The sequence below is a fragment of the Lissotriton vulgaris genome, chromosome 7 (genome assembly GCF_964263255.1).
Source record: "Lissotriton vulgaris chromosome 7, aLisVul1.2, whole genome shotgun sequence".
NCBI classification, from domain to species: domain Eukaryota; kingdom Metazoa; phylum Chordata; class Amphibia; order Caudata; family Salamandridae; genus Lissotriton; species Lissotriton vulgaris.
Window position 1 is genome coordinate 896,137,135 of NC_141695.1, and position 27,331 is coordinate 896,164,465.

Genomic DNA, 27,331 nt, shown 5'->3' on the forward strand with positions numbered 1-27,331 from the left:
GATCAACGTTTTTTGTTATGGGCCAAAGAGATTCCTAGAAAAAGTCGCATTGGCAGGGACCTAGGTGTATATAATGTAGACATTACATAGGTTAGCCAGAGAGGGTTTAAGTGATATCAGTTGCTGACGTTGGTTTACCGCATTGCAGATTGCCAACATCCAGATCTCATGATTGTGCACTGTGGTGGCAATGACCTAGGCACAATTACTGTGGCACCACTTGAAATCCAAATGAAGGATACCTTTGGTAAACTAATGTCACTTTTCCCACCTACTGCCTTGGTGTTCTCCAACACTTGCCAAAAACAGAAGTGGTGGTGGTCAACCCAATTTTGTCCACAGATACAGTAAAGCAGGAAACATGTCAATAAAACAGTTTCTGTATTCCTTCAAGATCACAACATGGGCACAACAAGGATGGAATATATCGAAAAGAAGAAGTCCATTTAACAGATGGAGGCAACGACTCAGAAGACTTCAGCCTGTTCTATGTGTAAATATCATCTACACATCATAAACACAAAGGGTATTGAGGGTCTGTAAGTGGGTGTCTGAGTGGCTGTATGGGTCTGTGAGTGGCTGGGTGAGTGCTGTATGGCTCTGTGAGTGGGTGGTTTTGTGGTTGTGTGAGTAGCTGTTTGGGTCAGTGAGTAGGTATCTGAGTGGATGTTAAAATGGTTAAGTGGGTGTGTGAGTGGCTGTATGGGTCTATGAGTAAGTGTGAGAGTGGCTGCATAGGTGTGTGAGTGCAGGTGTAATTGGCTGCATGGGTCTGTGAGTGGGTGTGCGAGTGCCTGTATGATTGTGTGACTGGGTTTAAGTGGCTGTATGGGTTGGTGAGTGGGTGTCTGAGTAGCTGTATCGGTCTGCGAGTAGGTGTGTGAGTGGTTGTATGGTCTTGTGAGTAGGTGTGTGAGTGCCTGCATGGGTCTATGAGTGCCTGTGTTGGTCTGTAAATGGGTCTGTCAGAGCTAGCATAGGTATATTAGTGGGCATGTGAGTACCTGTGTGAGTCTGTGAGTGCATTGTGAGTGGGTGCGTGGGTCTGTGAGTGGGAGTGAGACTGCCTATGTAGGTCTGTGAATGGCTGTGTGGGTCTGTGATTGGGTGGGTGTAAGAGTGCCTGTGTCAGTCTGTGGGTGCCTGAGTGAGTCTGTGAATGGGTGTTTGAGTGTCTACATGGTTCTCTATGAGTTTATCTATGGATGGCTGCATAGGTCTGTGAGTAGGTCTGTGAGTGCCTGCATGGGTCAGTGAGTGGGTTTGTGAGAGCTAGGGTGGGTCTATGAGTGGGTGTGAGTGCTTATGTGGGTATGTGAGTGGGTCAACTCTGTAAGTGCCTGCATGGGTCTGTGAGTGCCTGTATAGCTCTGTGGGTAGATGTGTGAATTTTATTTATTTATTTGAGAGGTTTTATATAGCGCTGGCTGGACCCAGAGGCATCAGAGCACTTTACATGGTAGAGCTAGTTACAGTGAGAGAACAAGTTACAGCATCAATGAGTAATAAAAAGCAGAGCGCTTTACAAGGCTGAGATACATACATGGTAAAACAGAATTACAAAATGTACATCATTTACAGCATCAAAATATGAAAAACGTCAGGTAAGACAGGGAGTAACAAGAGACATTGAGGTAGTGCATATCATGTAAAGCAAGTACTTGGAGATAAGCATTGAAAAAACCTAAAGACGTGGAGGAGTAGGTTTAAGGCGCAGGAAGAGACCTCCAATATTTATTGAGAAGGTGAGTTTGGAGATCTCTTTTGAAGCTGGTGTAGGAAGTATTGCATTGTAGGTCTTTGGGGAGGGCATTCCAGATGTAAGGGGCATTTCCGGAGAAGGAATGGGATTAAGTGGATTTCTTTTTTAGTAGGGGTGGAACAAGGAGGAGGGCGTTGAAGCTTCTTAGGGGTAGAGTGCTGCCCGCTTTGCAGAGTTTATTGGCGAGGTAAAGTGGTGTGTTTTGATGGAGGACTTTGTGAGTGATGCATGCGTTTTTGTAGGCAGATCTGCTTTTGATGGGGAGCCATTTTAGGGTTTTGAGAGATGGGGAAATGTGGTCGAACCTTTTGCAGTTGGTGATGCCCCTGGCTGCAAGGTTGAGTACAGATTTGAGTGGGGCTAGGTAGACCTTGGTAATTCCAGTGAAGATGGCATTGCCGTAATCGATTCGTGAAAGGACTAGGGATTGAACCACTCATTTAAAATCTTCAGTAGGGAGAAAGGGGTTGATTTTTTTGAGATGACGAAGAGTGAAGAAAGCTCCTTTAGCTGAGTTTTGGATGTGGAGGTTGAGGTTAAGACTGTTATTGATGGAGATGCCGAGAGATTTAACCGAATTGGACAAGGAGAGAGAGTGGTTGAGGACATTGAGGTCGGAGATCCAATTTTGAATGGGGAGAGGACTGTTTTGGGGGGAGAAGAGGATGATTTCAGTTTTTTTGGGGTTGAATTTGAAATGATTAAGGTGGAACCCGGATTGGATTTTAGTGAGGGTGTTATTAAGGTGTATGATGTCAGTGTGGGTTTTGATCTTGTAATAGAGTTGGGTGTCATTAGCATATAGATGGCAGTCAATGCCAGCCTGCTTAAGAATGAGGGTGAGGGGTTCCATAGAGAGGTTAAAGAGTGACTGTGAGAGAATAGATCCTTGGGGGACTCCTAGGTTGACCGGGGTGGGTTAGAGAGACCGTCATGGATTTTATTTTGTTGGGTTAGATGTTGAAGATAGGAGACAAACCATTTGTAGGTAGTACCATTCAGGCCGAAGTGATCTTTGAGCACATTAAGGAGGGGAGAGTGGTTGACAGTGTCATAAGCTGCGGAGAGATCAAGGAGAATAAGAAGAGATGTCTCACCATTATCTAGGGAGTGGTGGATGTCATCGACAATGTTTAGTATGGCAGTTTTAATGATGCAGCCTTTTCTAAAGCCTGATTGTAAGGGGTCAAGAAGGTTGAATTTTTCGATGTGTTTGTCTAATTGGATCCCTGTTTCTGTTGCATGAGATCGTCAAAGCGCGGCCAAATATATGTGGGTAGTACAATCCGGAGACTACGAGATAGGATGATCGAACATTTCAGAGCCTGGAAGAAAGGGGACACCAGGTAACCTATTGCAGCACATGCTGTACAAAATTACAAAGATGTACATAAGCACACCTTTCGATTTCATGGTATTGATCATATTAGTCAGGACCCGAGAGCGGGTAACAGGCAACTAAAACTCAGACAGAGAGGTTATCTGGATAATGAAATTGAAAGCAGTAAAATGTGGTATGAACTTCGATAATAAGTTTCAATACTTTTTGGGACAATAATGTGAGGTTATTTGATGTTTGGAGTGCATTAACCTTACTTTAGTTCATAATGTTTCATGTATGATAGAAGGAAATCTGATCTTGACTAAATACGTGTTGATGCCATCTGATGTATACTATGGTATTGAGTAATGTTAAATGTATAGAACAATCAATTTATGGCAGCAAATAGGATATGTTTATAATTGAAAATGTAAAGCAGTGACTTTGTCACTGCTCATGACAACCCCTGTATATGTTTGTTACGAAAATGACAAGCAGTAACTTGGATTTCTGAATATATTGAGGGAATTTACCTATTATCTCTTTTTTTACATGTTTTCTCACCCTGTCTTCTATGTTTCCCTTAACCTGACAACTTGAGGTTATCTTGAGGGATCTTTATAGTAGATATGCTTACACCCCTTGACTGTATAAGATGGTTTATCCTGGTTGTAATATGTAGTTAACCACATGACTTAAATCCTGGTATAAGGTACTTAAGTGAGCGTTTTTATAATTACTTGGAGTTTCTGGATAAATTTAGGAAACGTAGATTAGCACTTTGAATTGGATTATTGATTAAGGTGGATTCGCTATGGACACATTTAAAGATGGGGCGTGTCCCCGGCGGAGAATAACTTTTATTCGTAACATGTTTATTATTGTGACATCGTGCTCAAGCTTAATTTCGCTTGATTGCTATTATTTGGAAAATGTGCTATTAGATTAATGAGGTATAATAACTATGCTTACTGAGGATTTGACTGAGTATATGTAAGTTCTGACCCATTACAAGATGGCGCCCACGTTTTTCTGGGTATTTAAGGTTACACTAAGATGGCGCTGGCGCAGAACGCCGGTTGCCGATAAGGGATGTTTCTGTCGAAGTACTTGATTACTGGTAAGTTTCCCCTGTTTTGTATTATGTAACTATGGGGATTCTGATTTGACTTCTTGACCACGATTAGTCAGAGATTCATATTGTAGTATACGTTAGCGTTAATTTGCACGTATGGGATATGTTTAGGTTTTGGTGTACAGACTAAGTACCGGATCTTAAATGATGTAATGACCTATTGGGATTTGAGGCGTCCGATGAACAATTTAAAACGTTTCGTGAATTGAGAATGCATTTTATATCAGGATTTAATTTGTGGAGTTAACAAGTGGAATATTATTCATTTACACCTTAGATAAGTAGTGGTCGGTGGGATTTAATAACAACGAGGGATATTGGGACAAGTTCTGATTGTGGACTGTTTTCAAAGGGGTGAGTAGCTGCTTTATGTTCTTTGAGTAGGTGCTGTTGTAAACACTTACTGGTTACAATAAAATAAAAATTGGTTAACATTTTTTAAGGAGCGCCGTGATAGGCGGAGACTATAGTATACTCTTGAATATTGAATTGGATTCTACATGGATAAGGAGCGATGGTGATGGTACTTGAATTACGGTATGGAAGCTGAGATTTGACCTTTATTGGATGGAGCCTATTGAGAGCTGTTAGGGGATTTAAGTACTTGTGTAATATTGGTACATTGTAATTTACAGGTGAATAAAAGCGTTTACATTCATGGATACACGGAGTAGTGAGACGAGTGTGTAGAACAGGTGATTTTAATATTCTCTTTCATTTCTCTTTCACACTCCTCGTTTCATTCTTATAATTCCATTATATTTACTTTAATAATTCTAGTGGTGTTGGATCATACACAGAAAGGTTGCCTTGCACATTTGGGTGACTGTGGGATTTGGTGCTATCCTTTGTTTTGTTCTTTCCAAGCACGGGATTCCATGAATACAGTGTGTTACGGTATATCTATGGTACAATAGGATATTATGTGGTACCCTCGTGGTAAGTGTATAATACTTATACACTATTTATTTGGGTTGCAGCCCTGAGGAAGTCATAAGTGCTTCAAAGAGCACGACGAAACACGTGTTGGCTGCGTCTGGCTGCGTTTTTGAAGATTACAAGTGGATGAATAAAATCTGACTGGAAAAGAAGGACTATTTGTTTACATCTCAACAAGGACTGGAATTTATTGTCTTCCTGCATTTTGAGAACTATATGATCTTATGGATATAAGAGACATTATTTGAAATTTTGAGTGCTCAGGGGGAATTATTATCTGTTATGTTAGTGACTGTGATTGGTAACCATACTCCTCACCCTTCGAAGCACTGTGTTAGAATTTATTTTCTTGGTAACATTCCCTTTTACTAAAGCAGAGTGCCCTGACCTACTGGTTACCATTCTAGGAGAGTTTAAGTATCAGGTGAGGGCAGCCGCAGGGAACCATGATTAGAGATCAAGAGGCTAGGGATTTATTCAGTAACTTGACAGCAGGAAGTACGATCACTGCAGCAACTAGCACTGGAAAGAATATCAAGAAAGAGGGTCTCAAGGAGAAATTTAAGAAACTGGAATCCCTCAAGAGGATGGAGTTAAACAAGTGGTGGGATGCAGTGACGTGAAAAAAGTATCTTGCTTTAAATAGGATACCATGTGGCCTTAGGTCACAGATCATGCCCACATATGGAGACCTAGAACCTGATCTGTTAGATACATGGGAAAAGGAACTAGGTAATAGCTCAAGGAACTTGATGAATATTCTCATAGAGAATGCTGAAAGGAAAATTACTAAACTTCTAGTTGAGATACAGAAACTAGAGGATGAGATCAAGGATATGAACGTACCCGAGGCAACCATCAAGAATTATACTATACTTGATGAATATTTAGATAATTTAAAGGCGGATATAAAACGTAGGAAGGCCAGGAAGTTGAGGCGCGTCGAGGAATGATTATAAATCAGGGAGAGTTTTTACTTTTGCTAAGCGCTTTGACTATCTCATGAAACAGAAACAGGGATCTAGTATCAAGGTGGGCGCCCCCTCTATTAGCGATACGGATGCATCTTCAAGTAATATCTCAAGTAGTGAGGGAGAGGACGTAGAAGGTATTCAGGTGACAACTAATATTGAGAATAATTTTTTAGAAGAGGTGAAACGACTGATAATTGGGAATCGAGATACAAGCACGAGGAACCAAGAAGGAGGTATCAAAGGACTAGGAGAGGGACAAGAGGTAAGGGTGCAGCGAGGAGGAAGAGTAGGGATGAGGACCAGATCCTGGAAGAACTGATTGACAATAATGAACTACAAGGACGAGAGATTGAAATTATCAACCTGTCATCACAAGATCTGACACAGGATATGATTACTTTGCTTAAAAAGGGATTGGGCTTCTGCCCTACTATGCAACTAGATTGGTTTATGACTAAAATTGATGTTTACAGATTTGTAAGATTACTTAAGTTGAAGAAGTATTTTCATGAATGTACCAGAGAAAAGGAGATTTAAGGGTACAATAAAGGAAACAAGTGAATTCTTTATTGAAGAAATTAATGCTACTAGGATACTTCTGTCCCTTACTGAAAATGAGGATGATCCAGTTACAGTTTCTAGACTTTTGGGTGAATTGGAAGTTAATAGGTATGAAAGTGAGAGCAGTGGCCTGAAGTTAAAACCTAGGTGGACACCGCAATTAACTACAGGCAATACCATTGATGCTTTTCATAGGTCTGTTATGTTTGATCTTGATAGACTTATTGACAAAAACAGGAGAACAATGTCTTCGTGGACTCATGATAATTTGAATAAAGGGGAAAGGAAGTCTCTGAAAGATGTGAAAACAAATAAGGAATTTAACAATACGCATGGCAGACAAAGGGGGCAATATAGTTGTGATGGACACTACCAAATACAATGCTGAGATTATGTCACAACTTAATAACAAAGAATATTTTGAAGTATTGAGTTCTAACCCTCTATTTGAAATAACTGACATAATTAATGTTCAACTAAAACTATGTTATGAACAGACACTGCTGGACTTGGATGAATATAACTACTTACTGGTATCCTGTCCGAGAGCACCATGTATGTACACCTTACCCAAGGTTCATAAGAACAGAGAGAATCCTCCAGGGCGACCCATAATATCGGGCATTGGAGGTCCTACAGAAAAATTATCTCAGTACATTGACACTTTCTTGCGTCCTTATGTGCAGAACTTACCTGCGTATATACAGGACACTAAACATGTACTGAATATTATGCATGACTTAGTTTGGGAACCTGGTATGTACTTGGTTACCCTTAATGTTGTCTCTTTATACTCAAATATTCAACATCAACTGGGGATTCAAGCATTGGAGTCATTTCTTAACAAAAGACCTGCAGAATTGTATGATCATACTATGATGATCTTGAAGATGACAGAGTTGGTTTTGAAAAACAATGTGTTTCTATTTAATAACAAATGGTATAGGCAATGACTGGGGACAGCGATGGGTTCCAGATTCGCTCCATCTTTTGTCAATCTCTTCATGGGGTGGTTTGAGGCAGAGTGGATCTAGGGCCGAAGAGGACAGAGATGGATTGAATATATCCACTATTGGGGTCGATTTATCGATGATTGTTTAATGATTTGGACTGGTCCTGTGGACAAATTTCAAGAATTCTTTATTTATTTAAATGACAATGAAGTAAATTTGAGGTTTACTACAAAATTTGACCAAACACGCATAGCCTTTTTGGATATTGAATTGTATGTTGATGACGAAACACTGTGTAGTAAAATGTACAGGAAGGAAACGAGTTGCAATGCTTTACTACACGCTTCAAGCTGCCACCCTAAGAATCAAATTAATGCAATACCTTTTGGTGAGATGGTGAGGGCTAGACGGAATTGCTCGAATGATGATGACTTTGTTTGGAATGTGGATGATATTTCAGATAGATTCTTAGCCAGGGGTTATGATTGTACAGTTATTAATGGTGCTAGGAAAAGAGAATTGAGTTTAAAGAGAGCTGAGACATTGAAACCCAAAGAGACAGATCAGGGGATTAGTGAGAGCAGCAAGATCAGACTTGTCACAAATTATCACACTGAAAGTCATAGGGTGCACTCTATCCTGAAGAAACATTGGCATTTGCTGACAGCAGACCAGGATATACTGCCGCATGTTGGGGTCCACCTGGGTTGACATTCAGAAAAGGAAAGACAATGGCTAATACTGTCAGTCCGAGTTATCCGTATAAAGGGAAAGGAACCTGGCTGACCAATGAATTGAGAGGTTTTTATAAAGGTGGCCGCTGTAGCTCATGTAGATGGGCTAGTAATAGGGTGAAGACTTTTTGTTATAACAACACGGGTGAATACGAGATTGATGGTTTTATTAACTGTGATACCACTTACGTGGTATATGTGATTGCATGCACTTGCGGCCAAATATATGTGGGCAGTACAATCAGGAGACTAGGAGATAGGATGAACGAACGTTTCAGAGCCTGGAGGAATGGGGACACCAGATACGCTACTGCCGCACATGCTCTACAAAATTACAAAGATGTACATAAGCACACCTTTCGATTTCATGGTATTGATCATATTAGTCAGGACCCGAGAGGGGGTAACAGACAACTAAAACTCAGACAGAGAGAGGTTATCTGGATAATGAAATTGAAAGCAGTAGAGTGTGGTATGAACATTGATTTTGAGTTTCAATACTTTTTGGGACAATAATGTGAGGTTATTTGACGTTTGGAGTGCATTAACCTTACTTTAGTTCATAATTTTTCATGTATGATGGAAGGAAATCTGATCTTGACTACATATGTGTTGATGACATCTGATGTGTACTATGGTATTGAGTAATGTTATATGTATAGAACAATCAATTTATGGCAGCAAATAGGATATGTTTATAATTGAAAATGTAAAGCAGTGACTTTGTCACTGCTCATGACAACCCCTGTATATGTTTGTTACGAAAATGACAAGCAGCAACTTGGATTTCTGAATATATTGAGGGAATTTACCTATTATCTCTTTTTTTACATGTTTTCTCACCCTGTCTTCTATGTTTCCCTTAACCTGACAACTTGAGGTTATCTTGAGGGATCTTTATAGTAGATATGCTTACACCCCTTGACTGTATAAGATGGTTATACCTGGTTGTAATATGTAGTTAACCACATGACTTAAATCCTGGTAGAAGGTACTTAAGTGAGCGTTTTTATAATTACTTGGAGTTTCTGGATAAATTTAGGGAACATAGATTAGCACTTTGAATTGGATTATTGATTAAGTGGGATTCGCTATGGACACATTTATAGATGGCGCGTGTCCCCGGCGGAGAATAACTTTTATTCGTAACATGTTTATTATTGTGACATCATGTGCAAGCTTAATTTCGCTTGATTGCTATTCTTTGGAAAATGTGCTATTAGATTAATGAGGTATAATAACTATGCTTACTGAGGATTTGACTGAGTATATGTAAGTTCTGACCCATTACAAGATGGCGCCCACGTTTTTCTGGGTATTTAAGGTTACACTAAGATGGCGCTGGTGCAGAACGCTGGTTGCCGATAAGGGATGTTTCTGTCGAAGTACTAGATTACTGGTGAGTTTCCCCTGTTTTGTATTATGTAACTATGGGGATTCTGATTTGACTTCTTGACCACGATTAGTCAGAGAATCATATTGTAGTATACGTTAGCGTTAATTTGCACGTATGGGATATGTTTAGGTTTTGGTGTACAGACTAAGTACCAGATCTTAAATGATGTAATGATCTATTGGGATTTGAGGCGTCAGATGTACAATTTAAAACGTTTTGTGAATTGAGAATGCATTTTATATCAGGATTTATTTTGTGGAGTAAACAAGTGGAATATTATTCATTTACTCCTTAGATAAGTAGTGATTGGTAGGATTTAATACCGATGAGGGATATTGGGACATGTTCTGTTGTGGACTGTTTTCAAAGGGGTGATTTGCTGCTTTATGTTCTTTGAGTAGGTGCTGTTGTAAACACTTACCGGTTACAATGAAATAAAAATTAGTTAATGTTTTTTTATGAACGTCGTGATAGGCGGAGACTATAGTTTACTTGTGAATATTGAATTGGATTCTACATGGATAAGGAGCGATGGTGATGGTACTTGAATTACGGTATGGAAGCTGAGATTTGACCTTTATTGGATGGAGCCTATTGAGAGCTGTTAGGGGATTTAAGTACTTGTGTAATATTGGTACATTGTAATTTACAGGTGAATAAAAGCGTTTACATTCATGGATACACGGAGTAGTGAGACGAGTGTGTAGAACAGGTGATTTTAATATTCTCTTTCATTTCTCTTTCACACTCCTAGTTTCATTCTTATGAATCCATAATATTTACTTTAATAATTCTAGTGGTGTTGGGTCATACACAGAAAGGTTGCCTTACACATTTGGGTGACTGTGGGATTTGGTGCTATCCTTTTGTTTTGTTCTTTCCGATCACGGGCTTCCATGAATACAGTGTGTTACTGCATATCTATGATACAATAGGATATTATGTGGTACCCTTGTGGTAAGTGTATAATACTTATACACTATATAATTGGGTTGCAGCCTTGAGAAAGTCATAAGTGCTTCAAAGAGCACGACGAAACACGTGTTGGCTGCGTTTTAGAAGATTACAAGTTGGCTGCGTCTGGCTACGTTTTTGAAGATTACAAGTGGATGAATAATATCTGACTGGAAAACAAGGACTATTTGTTTACATCTCAACCAGGACTGGAATGTATTGTCTTCCTGCATCTTGAGAACTATATGATCTTACGGATATATGAGACATTATTTGAAATTTTGAGTGCTCAGGGGGAATTATTATCAGGAGTATACATTGATTGTCATGGACATCTGCTCCCTCTATACGAGCATTAATCACATCGATGAGTTGGAAGCAGTCAAATTTTATTTAGCAACCAGAAATGTTCAATTCTTCCAACACAATGCCATGCTAATGAAAATGATTGAACTGTGTTTGCTTAACAATTATTTTACCATTAACAAAGAAGTGTTTCATCAGCTGCACAGTGTGGCTATGGGGACATGTTTCTCTCCTACCTTCGTATGTTTGCATGTGGGGTAGTTGGAGGAAAATGTCCCCAGACGCACCCACAAACAACTGTTTGACACACATGTTTGTGTTTGGGTGATTTGGAAAGGTTCAGAGGAGGATACCCAGAATTTTGTTAATATCATTAACAAGAATGATTTGAATTTGAAATTTACAGCCCATATCAGCAGACAGCAAGTTGAATTCCTAGATGTGGAAATCTATGTTATTAATAACACCTTACAGACCAAATTACATAGAAAGGTGATAGCGGGTAATTCAATCTTACACGCCAGCGTCTCCCACCCAATCACTTAATAAAAAATATACCATACGGGGAATTTTTGAGAATTAAGAGAATCTGCAGTTTAGATACTTATCTCAAAGAGTGTCAGGATGAAGCAGTACAGAGATTCTTAGCAAGGGGGTACAAGATGAAAGATCTGAAAAACGCATTGGCAAAGGCTAACAACAGAAACTATAACCAATTTCAGCACTATCCCCATGAATGCTGAGGTTTGTAATAACCTACACACTAGAAGTGATGCCATAAGACTGATTAAAATGTTCAGTCACCAGGAGAAGCAGATAAGAAGAAGAATAAATAACAACTGGCGTATTGTCAAGACCGACATCACGCTATCACAAATTCTACCTGATCTGCCCTCGATAATGTTTAGACGGGCTCCCTCTATGAGGGATTTGTTAGTTAAAACTAGCCCAGATGTTACTGCCCCCAAACATTGGTTATTCAACAGGGCAAGCTTTTATAAGTGCAGCTCTTGCCGGACTTGCAAGTTCGGGGTCAATAAACAAGAGTATATTGATGCATTTGAGCCTATACACATCAAATTCAAGGGAATGTTCACATGTAGGACGGTTTATACCCTCAAATGCTCTTGCCACCTACAATATTTGGGCAGCATGAAGCTGCAGGTATTTAACCGGATCCTGCAGCACCTCCGTGCAATAGTCCATTCAGACCCCAGCTACCCAGTGGTCTGGCATTTCAAGTTAGTCCACAATAACAACTTGAATGACCTCAGATATTTTGTCATTGACGCAGTGCTGAGGCTACTGAGGGGCGGGAACAGGGAGAGAAAATTACGCCAGCTGGAAACCCAATATATCTTATCGCTAGACACAAAGATGCCAAAAGGATTAAACACGGGGGAAGACATGTACAATTTTGTATAACTGCATGAATTGAAATGGTTGTTTAAGGACAAGTCTATCTGTTTTACAATTGCGTCATTATTAATTGTGTGTATATATATTAGTTGTCTATCCGATTTTTAGGACCTTGTTTTACCCAACTATTTAACCCTGTTTTGACCTGCCCGGTTTTTACATGGTTTTTATCTGGATATTGCTCGGTTTTTAATCGGTTTTAGTGAAACTATTTATATGCTCCTACAATTATTACTATCCTCGTACTGTATCTCTGAGTATTGAAATATCAAATGGGTCTAAATAAAGTGTATCAGAGCACTGAGCTCACTGCTATATATGTTGATGTCCCCAAAATGATAAAGCATTTATTCATGATGAAATGTCCAAAATGCAATATTATGCATTTCAGCAATATATATGCACTTGCACTTTAGAGTTATGAAGGACACAGAATTTGCTTGCCTTTAACTTGTTTTAGACAATTAGTTTATTAGCTATGACATTTTTAATAGCCATTATTAATGATGGGCGTTTAAACTTTTGTATGCACTAGCACTTTATTTAGTTATTTGTACCCACTCTTCACTGAATGGAACAATACCAATTTGACATTAAGTGCACTGAATTTGGTCTTATTTTCATTTGTGAAAATGTATGGTATAGGTTAACTAATGTTGCCAGCCACTTGACTACAAATACCAGCATAGGTTTTTCCATGTTTAGATTAATGCAGTTATCATTGGTAAAACGATTACGGTGACATTATTTGCACAGCAAAAATGTAATGTAGTATGTTGTCTAGCTCTATCAAATTGTGGAGAGTGTTTCACGTCACCATATAATGTGTCAAGGACTCAAGCACGTCATGTGATCAAGACCGGGGACACCCGATCGAAACGTGTCCTGCTGGAGGATTAAGCCGCAATAAAGCACTCTTTGAGTTTCAGCTCAAAGTGGTCCGTGCCTGATTCTGAGAAGGAGAGTTAATGTCAGGGGCTTTTGTAATATATGTGTATATACATATGTATGTATGTATGTGTATGTATGTATGTATGTATGTATATGTATGTAGATATTTTACCTACTGATGGTCGCCAGTAGGTAGTTATAGTTAGGACCACGTTTTCGTAGGAAAGCATTTTTTCATGTGCATATAACTTTGGCTTCATTTGATGAATCTTTACGAAAGTTTCCAAAATGTTTTTCTGTTTAAATCAGCTCCTATCTTGAAAGTTTGGGGGTGATTGGTCAAGGGGGGGCTGAGAAAATAAGGGGGGTCCCAAAACGTGTTTTCTCATAGGAAACTTTAGACCAGGCTACAGGTCAAATTGCTGAACGGAATTACTTCAAATTTGGAAGGGAGAAAGGTCTTTGTCCAGAAAGCATGCTTTTGTTTAAATGGTGTAAAACCATTCAGTAGTTTCTAAGAAATATCAAATTTTAAAGATATCGATATTTGAGAATTCTCACATTTGATTGGCTGAGGGGTTACAAGCTTGCGGCTGATTGGCTGTGAACGGTTGTAAACTAGGAAGTGTTGGCAGCCATTTTGTGAATCAGTCCGTCAGCTTGCATCTCTCCATTGGGAGCCATCGGATCCGTAGTTCTGTGACTCAATTCAATGTTTCTTTATTCGGCATTTAAAAAATACCATGAAAGTACATAAAAACTGTTAAAAATCCTTAAAATACAAAATCATTAGCCCGAAATTTAACAATTGGCGAACAATACATTCAGCACCGCCCTCTTGAGTTCCTTATCCTAACCAAAATCTTAATAAAATTCATTATACAGAACAGGGTGTAGGGATCATTAGCCTTTTGCAAAAACAAAAATGCTACCTTGGCGTGTTTAAACTTTGCTTTTTTTTTTTAATTCCCACTAAAAACTTGAGCCTGGGTAGAATATAAAATGACCATAACAATACAAAATGAAAGGTATCCTGCGGAGACCTATTGTCGCAGCCGCAGGTACCCTTCTGCTCAACCGTTAAAGTAAAACCTGTAAGATCAGCCAGTATATGATGTAGAAGGTTGAGCCTAAAGAGAGTCATGTAAAATCCCTCCTGTGCATTGTATGTGAGGCAAGATAGGGTTCCATTCCTCCCTCTGTTTTCAATAATCTGTAAGCACCAACTGTTGGTTTTCGTTCTTCTGAGGTAGCCCTATATACGGTTGCCCGTTCCCCCAAAAATATTTTCACTCTCAATTTATCATGGGCGGTGATATCTTCAGGATTGGTAAAAAGGTTCTTACAGCCAATGCCCTCAAATGTGCCCTTTACATATTTTAACCAGGGAATACTCATTCCTTTATCCCTTTTCAGGCAATCTGTGATTTGTCTGCTTAGATCTGCCTCAGTGTTGGTCCAGATCTTCAGCCAGGCTATGAGAGGTCTGACCTTTATTTGGTCTTCAATATATGCCCCTCCTAATTCTTCGTGTATGATATGGACAGAGCTGCTTTGTGGGGTTTTAAGTACCTTTCTAAAATATTTATTTCCCTCTGCCTGTAGCTGTTGAATATTTGCGAAACCCCATACTTCTGACCCATAAACCACTTAAGAAAAGCAGATCGATCTGTACAAGTTCATAACTTGTTCAGGTGACCACCTTCCCAGCCTACGGCCATAATTCATTATTGCCCCGGTAGAGGCCACCAATTTTGAGCGTTGTTTTTCCACTGGACGTTTGAAGCTTAATAACCCATCAAATAACAAGCCTAAATAAGAGAAGGACTGAACCTGCCCTTGTTTATGGGTACCTATCTTATAGGAGAACTTCTTGCAAGGTTTGACCCCTGTCAGCATGACATAAGACTTATCCAGGTTTGCAGATAGGTCTAGTGTATTCATAAAGCTGACAAACCCATCAATCAGCCTCTGAAGACCCTTGGGGGTGCGGGCTAACAGCACTGCGTCATCTGCGTAAAGCAGGACCGGGACAGAACGGTAACCTACTTGGGGGGAATCTACTCAGAGTTTACCTAATTCCCTGTCTAAGTTGTTAATGTATAGGGAGAACAGAAAAGGAGCTAAAATACAGCCCTGCCTGACCCCACTATTACATAGAAAAGGTGATGTGGTACCTCCTTCTGAGTTAAAACGCACTGAAGCAGAGGTATTCCAGTGCAATGCTTTAAGTATGTTAACTAGGTCAGGTGCGACCCCTAGGCTCATAATCAGTGCCCATAGCTTCTCTCTGTTAACATGATCGAAAGCAGCAGAGAGATCCATGAACCTTAAGTAAACTGCCTTGTTGCTGGCAATGGTGTATTTGGCAACCAGGAGATAGAGGTTCAAACATTGATCCGTTGTTGACCTACCCTCACTAAACCGGTATTGCATGTCAGTAATAATCTGGTGTGTATCAGCCCATTCCGTGAGGCGATTGAGGACCACTCGACCCAACACTTTCGCCGCAACATCGATCAGGGATATCGGGCGGTAACATTGGGGATTGTCTCTATTCCCTTTTTTGAAAATTGGGACTATTGTTGCTGTAGACCAGGAGCTCGAGAGGCCAGTTTCGGCCGCCGCATTTAAAACCCTCGTCAGGATAGTGGCCCACAGCTCCACCTTGCTTAGGTAGAGATCAGGTGGTATACCATCTCCGGCCTGCCGCTTTGTTTTTAGATAAACCTTGAATGGCCCCTATGTTACATCCTGCATTGTGTTTCTTGCCTTTTATTCCTTCCCCTTTAATGGCATGAGACCTGGTTCATTGTGTTCCAGTTCTCAGAACTTTCCTGGTGATGCATTCTGCATCCTTGAGTCAGTTGTACCTGGACTCTGAACCTGCTTATATGATGCTGTGCTGCTGAATAAAGCTTCTTGAATTTAAACCTGCTTCCTGCATTCCTACATAGTTTGGTGACGAGGACTCCAGCCATCTACAGCACAGGAGCGGAGTGAACCCTATTCTATTTTTTTTGGACCTTTTTATGGACTTTTATGTCTTGCTGAAGAAAATCTCTTGGAAATTTTTTTTTTCTATTGACTTTCTGGATTCTTGGATATTTTCCATTATTTTTCTTGCTGTTTGTAAGTATTTCCTGGTGATTTGGTGTAATCTACACCTAATTTTAGACTTGTGCATCTTTCAAGTCTCTTCAACGCTCAGGCTTCTCTCAACATTCCAGCCTGCTGCCTGCTTCCACCGAGCTGTAGAACTCGCTGTCTAGCGAAAATTCCAGCCTGTTACTTGGATACAAGACGCGATCAAAACGCCGAGCTGGAAGCCTTCTGACGAGGCGAACGGAGTTTCGATACGTCAGCGCGTTCTTTCTGTGATCCTACACTTCCTAGCAACCGAAGCGTCAACACGTCATTGCTTCCGAAGCGTCAACACGCCATTGCTTCGCCTGTTGCTAAGTTACTGGAGTTATTGTCACTGTGACACAGAGCGCAACGCTCTACGCACTGACGTTGCGTACAACGTGCCTCCATTTTGTTTTGACACCGCGTTACCTAGCAACGTTTTTTTTTTCTACACGGAGAAGCCGATTGACTTTCCTTTTCTTCAGCGCCTCCTTCGAATTCGTTGGTACAATTTCACACGGAAGAGCTAATTATTGTCTCATTTATTAGCGCTTTTGTTGTATATTTCAGCGCTTTATATACTCCGTTTTCTTACTTTTTGGACCATTCTCACCCAAATCTGCAAAGGTACTTTTTCTCATCATCGCATGAAGAAATCTCGACTTCTTTCATACAGTGACTCATATTAATGTTTTACTATACATTTTACAATATGTTTATTATGTTTTACAGTGTGTTTACTTTAATACTTTATATTCGAGCACATTTACTTTAGAGTACATTTTAGAAATCTTCGTTTTACATTTTAAAAGATTCTTATAGTTGTTTGCACTCTTGTTATTTAAAATGCAATTTGATCCTCCTGCAAAATTTTTACAAATCAAGGGTGATCCTCCTTTACCTTGGGCAAGATGGAAGGAGGAATTTTTCAATTACATGAGAGCCATTGATGGAGAGAGAATGGGTGCAGAGAGGAAAAAGAGTATATTGTTGCATTGCCTAGGCTCAGAAGGGCAAGAAATTTTTAGAACCTTGCCTCAAGTTACTCCTCCTTCTGGAAGTGGTGATAACCTTAAAGTTTATTCTGAAGCCCTTGCTAGACTGGAAAAAAGGTTTAAACCCACTGCCAATATTGCTCTTAATCGTTTTAAATTTTACACCAGGGCACAGAAACAGGATGAATCATTCAATGATTTCCTCACCTCCTTAAGAGCATTAACTTTACGTTGTAACTTTGGTACAATGGCTGATGAGATGATACGTGACCAAATTATTGTTCATGTTAAGAATAAGAAGGTCCAAGATAAATTATGGTGTTTAGGTGATCCTAGTTTGGAAGAAAGTATTGCTATTGCTAAATCTACAGAGATGTCTGAAAAGTGGATGGATATTGTAGATAAACAAAGTGCCAATAGCAACAAAACTAATGTTGAGGAAGAAGTATGCTTAGTTAAGCCCAGAAATTAAGGAAAAAATGTTACTACCACACATACGGGTACTAAAAATTGGTCCAGTGGTAATTACAGAAAACCTGATATTAACGGCAATTCAGTTTCCTGTTTTAGGTGTGGCAATAAGTCACATATAGCTTCTTTTCCAGGATGTCCTGCCTTAAATAGAACTTGCAATATATGTGGTAAAATGGGACACTTTGGTAATGTTTGCAGGGAAAAACGTTTTAATACACAGGGACGAACAGGACAATCGCGTTCTGTTTCTATTTATCCCACTCCTGTCAAAGTGTCTTCAGTTAACAATTCTGAAACCACATCACAAGAAGTTACAAGAGGCTATGTTGTTTCCATTATACAAAGTGGTACTATTGTTTTGACTAGTAAGAAATCACCTAAATGCATGTTTGACATTTTTGGGGTTGATGTTGAATTGATGGTAGATTCTGGGTCCCCATGGACCATTATCACGAAACAATACTTCGATGAGAAGTTACATGATGTGTGTGATTTTTCTAAATTACAACCCTCTGATATTTTAGCTGAGAGTTTTAATGGAAGCAATATTACTATTGAGGGATTTTTAAATGTGCCTTTAACTTTCAGAGGTAGGTTTGCCTATATCAAACTGTACATTGCTTTCAAGGTAGTAAATGTTCTTGGATGGCAAGATCAATGGGAACTCGGTATCAAATTGAATCCACGAGCTAAGGATCCCATTGAGCTTTGTAGTGATCAGGAGATGGTTAATAGCATTAGTGATGGGGAAAAGGATGTTTCCTCTTTTTGGAGTAAAAAATTTGACAAAGTCTTTTGCGATCAACTAGGAAAGTTGAAAGGCTTTGCACACAAAATAGTGTTAAAAGATGGTGCTATTCCTGTGAAGCAGAAATTGAGAGGTGTACCTCTTAATGTTAGATCTGAATTAAAGGATATGCTGGATGATCTTTTGAAGGATAATATCATCGAACCCATAGAGTCATCTGAATGGGTTTCACCCATAGTTCTCGTACGAAAACCTGATCAAAAGTTGAGAGTCTGTATTGATTTGAGGGCTCTCAATTCAAACATTGTTATAGATTGTCATCCGCTTCCAAATATCAATGAATTGGTTTCACTTTTTGATGGTGCGCAGATCTTTTCCACCCTGGACCTTAGGTCAGCGTACCATCAAATAGAGTTAACAGAAGAATCCAAAAAATTCACTGCCTTTATTACACCCATGGGTCTTTTCCAGTACAGAAGAATGCCATTTGGGTTGGCTTCTGCCGCTTCTGTTTTCCAGCGTGTGATGTTTCAGATTTTTAGAGACCTTGATTCTTCCGTTAAGTGCTTTCAGGATGACATTCTGATTTTTTCTAAAAATAATGCTGAACATTCTACCCACCTTGATGAAGTGTGTTCCAGATTACAAAACTATGGTCTCACTCTTAAAGCACATAAATGCATTTTGTTTAGAAAATCAGTGGAGTATTTGGGGCATACATACTCTTTCAGGGGAAGGTTTGGTTCCAAAGAAATCTAATGTGGAAGCCATTCTTAATGCCCCAGCTCCTAGTACTAAGGAACAGCTTCTGTCCTTTTCGGGCATGTGTGAGTATTACAGCAAATTTGTTGCTAATTTTGCTACTAAAATGGAGCCTTTGAGGAAACTTTTGAGACAAAAAAATGAATTTGTTTGGGACACAGAGCAAGAAAAGGCTTTTTCTGAGATCAAAAAGGACATTTTCAATTCACCAACTTTAAGACCCTTTAGGATGGGAAGAAAATGTATAATTACCACGGATGCGAGTTTGTACGGTTTGGGGTGTGTACTTTCCCAAACAGATGGTGTGTCAGAGTTGAATGTGGCTTTTTCATCCAGGACGCTGAGTGAGACAGAGCGCAGGTATGCAGTTATTGAGCGAGAGTTACTGTCATGTGTGTGGGCTATAGAACATTATAGAATCTACATTTGGGGTAGTAAGTTCATTTTGAGAACTGAGCACAAGCCCCTTGTCCATATTCTATCAGTGGGAGGAGGATGGAATTCTACAGCGAGGATTGCACGTTTGACATCTAAGTTGCAGGAATATAGCTTTACGGTGGAATATATACCTGGAAAGAAAAATGTTACGGCTGATTACCTATCACGTCTTCCTCGTCTTAGTTTGGTTGACAGCGTAAGTGGGTGTAAAGATGTAGACTTTGTGTCTAGTTTGCAGGATTTTGTTGATACTCAGTATCAAGAGATTACTGAACAGTTTTGGTTCAAGTGTCAAGAAGATGATAAGTTAATTACATTGAGGAAATATTTGTTGGAAGGTTGGCCCATTGGCCCAGCAAGGCCAATATCAGAGAAGATATTGTGCAGTTTTTTAATGTTGCTGATGAATTGTTCTGTGAGGGTAATTTGGTTTTTAAAGGTGACAAGTGTGTTCCAACGGTTGGTGTTCAGGAGTTGATACTCAAGTTGGCGCACAAAACCCATCCTGGAATCTCTGCCATGAAGCGTCTTATTAGGTTGAATTTTTGGTGGCCAGGTTTGGACAGGTTTGTAGATCGTGTGGTTAGGGAATGCAGTGAGTGTTGTGACAAAGACAAGATGTTGAAAGTTGTTGTTCCACCCCTTAAGTCAGTAGTGTGGCCTGAAGTTCCGTGGAACAAAATTGCCTTTGACATTTCTGGTCCGTTTAATATTTTACCTGAGTCTTCTCGTTTTGCTCTTGTAATTATCGATTACCATTCAAAATGGCCAGAAGTAATATTTGTGTCAAAAATCACTTCTGAGGTAATTATTTTGTTCTTTCAGGAAGTATTTTCTAGAGAAGGTTGTCCTTCTGTTTTGGTGTCAGACAATGGAGTTCAACTGGTCTCTTCAGAAATGCAGTCATTTTTACAGTCTTGTAATATTAAACCTGTTAGGACTTCTCTCTACGAACCGCATGAGAACGGTCAAGTCGAGCGATTCAACCGTGTGTTAAAGAACTTTATTGTGGATGCCATTAAGGAAAAGGGCAATTGGTTGAATACCCTCAGAGAGAAACTTTGGAATTACCGCATAACTCCTCACACCACCACGGAGGTTAGTCCATTCAAGTTACTTAAGGGAAGAGATCCAGCAGACAATGGAGTTCAATTGGTCTCTTCAGAAATGCAGTCATTTTTACAGTTTTGTAATATTAAACATGTTAGGACTTCTCTCTACGAACCGCATGAGAACGGTCAAGTCGAGCGATTTAACCGTGTGTTAAAGAACTTAATTTTGGATGCCATTAAGGAAAAGGGCAATTGGTTGAATACCCTCAGAGAGAAACTTTGGAATTACCGCATAACTCCTCACACCACCACGGAGGTTAGTCCATTCAAGTTACTTAAGGGAAGAGATCCAGCTTCTGTTATTTGTCCTTGGTGGTTCAAGGAGAAGTGTAAAGCTTTTTGTGAGGATGTTGTGGATGTCAAGCTTATTGCAGACAGAGTTGCCTCTAAACAGAATAAATCTGCTGTGTGGTATAACAAGAGGTGGAAGGCAAGAGAGCATGGTTTGGCTGTGGGAGATTGGGTCAAGATACTGAAACCTTCTTTTGTTAGCAAGGGTGTGAGCAAATATGGTAGACCCATTCAGGTTAAGAATGTTTTCAAAAACTCTGTTATCACGCAAGATGGAAAGGTCTGGAATGTAAGCAAAGTTGCAAAGTGTCCTATCCAGTTTGGTGCGAATACTCATTCTTATTCTGAGAATTGTTCCAATTCTGTACCAGATCAGTGTTCTAGGCCTTCTCCTGGTACTATTGCCTCTAGAATCAAGGAAGATTCCCAAATTCGTAAAAGACCCATGTCTTTACGGGACTATGTATAATATGTTGCCTTTGTTGTTTATTATGATTCTATGCATATTTTAATTTTCTTGTTTTTCCATTTTGTGGGGGAGATGTGTTACATCCTGCATTGTGTTTCTTGCCTTTTATTCCTTCCCCTTTAATGGCATGAGACCTGGTTCATTGTGTTCCAGTTCTCAGAACTTTCCTGGTGATGCATTCTGCATCCTTGAGTCAGTTGTACCTGGACTCTGAAGCTGCTTATATGATGCTGTGCTGCTGAATAAAACTTCTTGAATTTAAACCTGCTTCCTGCATTCCTACACCCTACTTCTTCTTTCAGGGTGAACTCAAGACTAGCAACCCACCGGGGGCCCAGCCCATCACCCTCATTATTTTCACCAATATGGTTGTATACGTTTTTGAAATGGTTATGCCATTGTTCTGGGAGAATTGTGTTACATATTTCTGGGGCATTGAGCCTGAAAACATGGTTTATTTATGATTTTCCAGAACTCTGTCAAATCCCTTCTGTCCGCTGCCTCCCTTAGGTCCTCCCAAGCTTGCGATTGAAGACAGTATTTCCTGCCTTTGAATGCCTTTTTATATAGAAGCCTGCATTGGGCGATTTGTAACTTATCCCGGGGTAAGGTTTTGAGGCTATATTTCAGATCTTTATGTGCCCGCGAGCAGTCTTTATCGAACGATCTAGGGGTGGTATTTGTTCTCACAGTCTTAGTGGTCTTTAGTAATCCATCAATCAGGTGCGCCATGTCCTCAAATGCATTTACAACAGCTACACCCACAAGGGAAGGATCGAAACACAGCTTCAATGCATCTCCACCTTTCACCACTAAAGATTTATAAAAGGTGTCCCCATCTACTTTAGACCATCTGAGTCTCCTCCCCTGGTCTGTTGCCCTCTCTATGTTACCTACCCCTCAAGTGATATTTTTGGTGGGCGGACCTTTTAGTTCCAACACTAGGGGATTGTGGTCACTATATATGCTCCATTCGATATCTGCCCCTTTAACCCAAACTTTAAATATGCTAGAGACCACAATCCCTCCCCTCAGGGGAATGCAAAAAGTGTGGGCCATCCTCCACTGTGCAACGGGACCAATCCTTGTTGACAGGTCTCCGGATCGGGCAAAGGTGGCAATTAAAGTCGCCAGCTAGGACCAGAAGTGGCACCACCGCCCTTTTCCCTGCGGCTAACTCAGCATTTAGGCGCGTGTCCAATTCTTTTAATGTGGGACCCTTTCCATTGGCTCCCACAGCATTATACCAGTTAATCAGGGTGATGTTTAACCCTTTTGAGTGTAACCCCAGGGCTTGCATGTTATGTGATGGCCAGTTCAGGTTAGTCCACACTCCTTCTACATGTAGATCCACGTATATGGCCAACCCCCCCATGGCTCTCCCCGATGCTGACTTTTGGGCAGGTACTGAAAAACACTTGTACCCCGAAAGAAAGAAAGGGTTGCAATCAATCACCCAGGTTTCCTGCAAACATATTACATGGAACCTGGTGATATATTGCTTCTAGTCCTGATCATCAAATTTGGCTGTGAGTCCTGCTATGTTCCAGGATAGCAGCTTTAACCCCTCCTGCTTTTGAGATATCCTTACTAGAGGTGTGGTAAGATTGTTGTTTTCTATCCTATCACTAATCGGGGCTTCCTTGGGCTCAAGTAGGGAGTGCAATTTCAGTTGCTGGGGGCGTGACCAGGTACTATCCAACTCCATTATTTCCATGTCAGCTGCAGACCTGACTTGTGGACCCTCTATGGTTCCGACCATTGACTCAACAAGTACACCTAATAAATCGGCCTGGGCTATAATTGTGGACTGTGCCATGTCTTGATCAGGGCTCTTTTCCCTACCATATCTCTTCTGGGGGGTTCTGTCCTTCTCTAGTCAATCCAACTCTTCCAGGCACATCAAGTATCAAATCTATTCTGCAGGTATGTCGCTCCTTGGTTCATAAGGGGCACATATAAAGGTCTGCGATGACTCCCAACCACGTTCCACTCACTTGTACTTTGGCCGACCTGATCCAACCCCGGGTTATGAATTCCCCTTGGGTAGAAAGAACTTAAGGGCATAGATCTAATGTTGCTAGAGTTAGAAGTCGATCCCCACCTTACTATTTGATCAATGACGCGCTGATTCCTAAAGTTTACCACGACACAATCCCCAATGGTATCCTTGGGCCTATTCCCCACCCAATTCACCCTACGTACCAACAAAATTTCCCCCTGTTCGTTACCTACTAGAGGCCTTTGCTTGTTCAGCCAGAACGTAGTTTTGTTTTTAAGCTCATCATGGGCCTCTGTCTGGTCTGGCCTCAGCTCCGGGACCCCTGTTAGAATAATTACATATGGGGCTGCTTCGGGGGGTAAGTTAATACATGGTAGAGGGTTAGTGGGTACCCTGGGGGGTGGTCCTTCTACTTGGCACCGAATCGGGGGTACTGGTGAAGGCTATCTATGAACAATAGCTTGATGAGTGCCTTTTGACACCCCCGGGATGACCTCACCAGTGGTAGTGGTATGACCCTTGGGAACCTGGCCTGTGTGTGACCTCTGAGGGCCTGGTGGATGTGGGTGGCATGTAGCAGTGGTAGTTTGTCCTTTTGAGGAGTTTCTCGATAGTGGCATGGCCGGACGTATGGTAATAGACTCCCCTACTATGGTGTTGCCTGGAGGGGGCGGAGTAATACCACCTCCCAGTCCCTTTAATTTTACCAAAGTTACTACCTTGTCCAGCCTACTAAGAATTAATTTTGTTTGGGTGTTAATTAGATGCTCGAAGTGGTTCTGTAGGTAAGTTATAATTTGGGCTACCCACATTGGGGGCGCTTGTGTCTAGCTCGCCTCCTCCATGGACTTTTGCCTCTGTACTAGATTTTTCAAGCAGGACCTCAGTAGGTTTACCCCTCTTCAGCCTTGTTTTCCTACTGCTGGTCTTCTTTTCCTTGCCCATTTGTGCTATCTCCCCCCTTGTGTGTGTCACTTGTTCATTTGTGGCCCCCCCTGGGCACAGGGAATATCAGTTAACTCGAGGTCTAGCAGAGTGTGTGGTGGTGTTAATGGGACTTCTATGTCACAATCCTGTTGTGACGCCATTAGGTCGTTTTGCGGGGTTAATGAGAGGTGCCTCTCTGTGCGCTCAATTTCATTTGCCACTTCCCCAATAGCTTTGCGCAACATTCTGTCTATAGCTGTTGGTTTATCAAGTATAGGGGGGGAATTCATTTTGCTTTACTAACCCGACAAAGGTCAGGTGATGTACGCAGGGTGTACCTAGAGGACCTTGTTTGAACCGTACTGGCCATTTTTTGTAAAGTCTATTAGTGTGTAGACCTTTAACAGTTACTATTGGGTAAACAAAAAAATACTAATACAATATCTGCGATAGGGGCCAGTCACCATCGCCCTTGTTACTCAGACACAACAAACCTATGTCACCCTCTGGCCACAAAACCCCAATGCAATCTCAAATAGGCCCCTTAATACATGTATCAAAAGCCTCCCTTGTCACTAACCAACAGAATGGTCCAGATTTTGTATCCCAGTCCGTTTCCAAATTGTTGGGGAGGGGGCCCAGCCCAGCCCCTGCCAGCCCCGAACGGCCACACACGGCCCGCCCTTTGCCCGGGCTTAGCCCGGCGCCACTCGCGCCCGTTCCGCGAAGCAGATCTTTCAGCTGTATTTGAGCGCCACCGGGCGCTTCAGCGACGTAGGCGTCGTCCTGGCCGCAAGTCCTGGCGGGTAATGTAGTTACTGGGTGGGCGGGAGGGGTCGGGAGCAGCAACCACAGAGCCCGATGGTCCGGGTGGCAGAGCACGGTCTCAGGAGCAGCGTCCTGCAAGGTGAGTGCCCCTAAACACTTTTACAGCTTCCCCGCTGTACCGGTGCTCACAGCTGTATTTGAGCGCCACCGGGCGCTTCAGCGACGTAGTTGAATGGAGTAGGGGGCAAAAAAGAAAAAAATTATATAAGAGGGTTTAGTAGGAACACTGTGGGCTTAGTTTAAGCAGTCTGTACGGTGTAGAGGCAGGGAGTTAGAATGTTGCATAGGCTCTGGAAATCCCTAAGGGAAAACAATGCACTGTATTGTGGCAAGCAGCAAGGTTGCGTAGGCTCCGGGAATCCCGCCGGGAAAACAATGCACCATATTGCAGTAAGCAGTATGGTTGCGTAGGCTCTGGAAATCCCGTCGGGGAAAACAATGCTATTGCGGCAATGTTCACTAGGCTGTGGAAATCATCGGGAAAATAACAATGCGCCGTATTGCTCCTCTCCTTTAATATAAGGCGCAGTAATGTGTACTTATAATGCAGTGTTCACTTTTGTCATGGACAGTGTCATTTAGTTAGACAAAATATAATATTATGTGGGAAGGCGTGTCCTGTTCCTGTACACAGAACAAAATTAATGTTTAATTGGCTGAGGTGTTCCAACAAAGAGCTCAACGTTCATTGGCTGTGAACAATTAAAAGTAGAAGTGTTGTCAGCCATTCCCTCCCCCTGTGCGTAGTAGCAAGGACATCTAATTGGCTGACGTGTTCCAAGCAGGACCTTCCAAAGTTTAGTGTTCATTGGCTGTGAAGCATTAAAAGGAGAAGTGTTGGGAGAGATTCCCTCTACCTCTGCGGAACAGCATGGACATTTTATTGGCTAAAGTGTTCCGAGGACAAGTTTGCTCATTATTGGCTGGGAACGGTTCACTGTTGTCAGCCATTTTGGGATGCACTGCAATGGAGTACGAGAAAACAAAGTAGTAGCAGGGAGGGTAGGAACACTATTAACTCTGTACAGTGGTCACAAGGTGGTGGACAGGGACTGTGAAGGTAAAAATCGTTTTTTATATATTTTAAGGGCCATTTATATAATTGGCGTGGGGTGTACAAATCACGGCGGAAAAATAACAGTGTGTGTTGCGGTCTTCTTTTTATTAAGTTTGCAGGTGGGATAGTTCCCAGGAGCACTATTTAGTTATAATGTGGTGTTTAATTTTCTGACAAGGAGGTTTGGTTGCGCAGCAAAAATTTCAGTCTAGGTTTGAAACAGTTTTTATTAAGCAATTACAAATAAACTTTCTTTGGAAACTGAATCTGTAAATATCAAAGGGGTGACAAATAAAAACTCAATTCATAAAGTATCACTGAAGCGTGGCCACACTCTCCCTTTTTTCTGATATAGTTTGTTAAAGTGTTGCCCCATATTCTTGATAATATAAGAGGGCATGAGTTACTTTTAGATAAAGTAGAAAAGAAGTGCTACAAGAAACTTTCCCGCACTACATCATCTCAGGTCACAAGAACAATAGCAAGTAAAAAACTGTTAAACTCAAATTATATTATATTACAAAGAAATGTAAGCTTTATCTTTTTTTACAATTTCTATTCTGTAGAATTCGGGAACGTTCTGTCGTAGTGCTTAGAGGTCGCTCACTGTTCCGCTAACAAATCATGTACTCTTTTAAGGATATAAAGGATCATAATATACACTACTGGTCCTATATATTCTATAGGGAGAAGGTGAATAGGAACCACAACTGAGAAAATAGATATGACTAAATATCATTCAGAAATGTATTGG

General features: G+C 40.9%; 1 long non-coding RNA gene across 1 annotated transcript in view; it reads left to right on the forward strand.

Moving 5' to 3' along the window:
• LOC147702653 (uncharacterized) overlaps window positions 1-5,561 on the forward strand; it is a 64,701-nt gene extending 59,140 nt beyond the window's left edge. Inside the window, exon 3 of the long non-coding RNA XR_015297239.1 lies at window positions 5,199-5,561. This is a non-coding gene — a long non-coding RNA (uncharacterized LOC147702653). The remainder of the gene's footprint in view (window positions 1-5,198) is intronic.
• The last annotated feature ends 21,770 nt before the right edge of the window (window positions 5,562-27,331 follow it).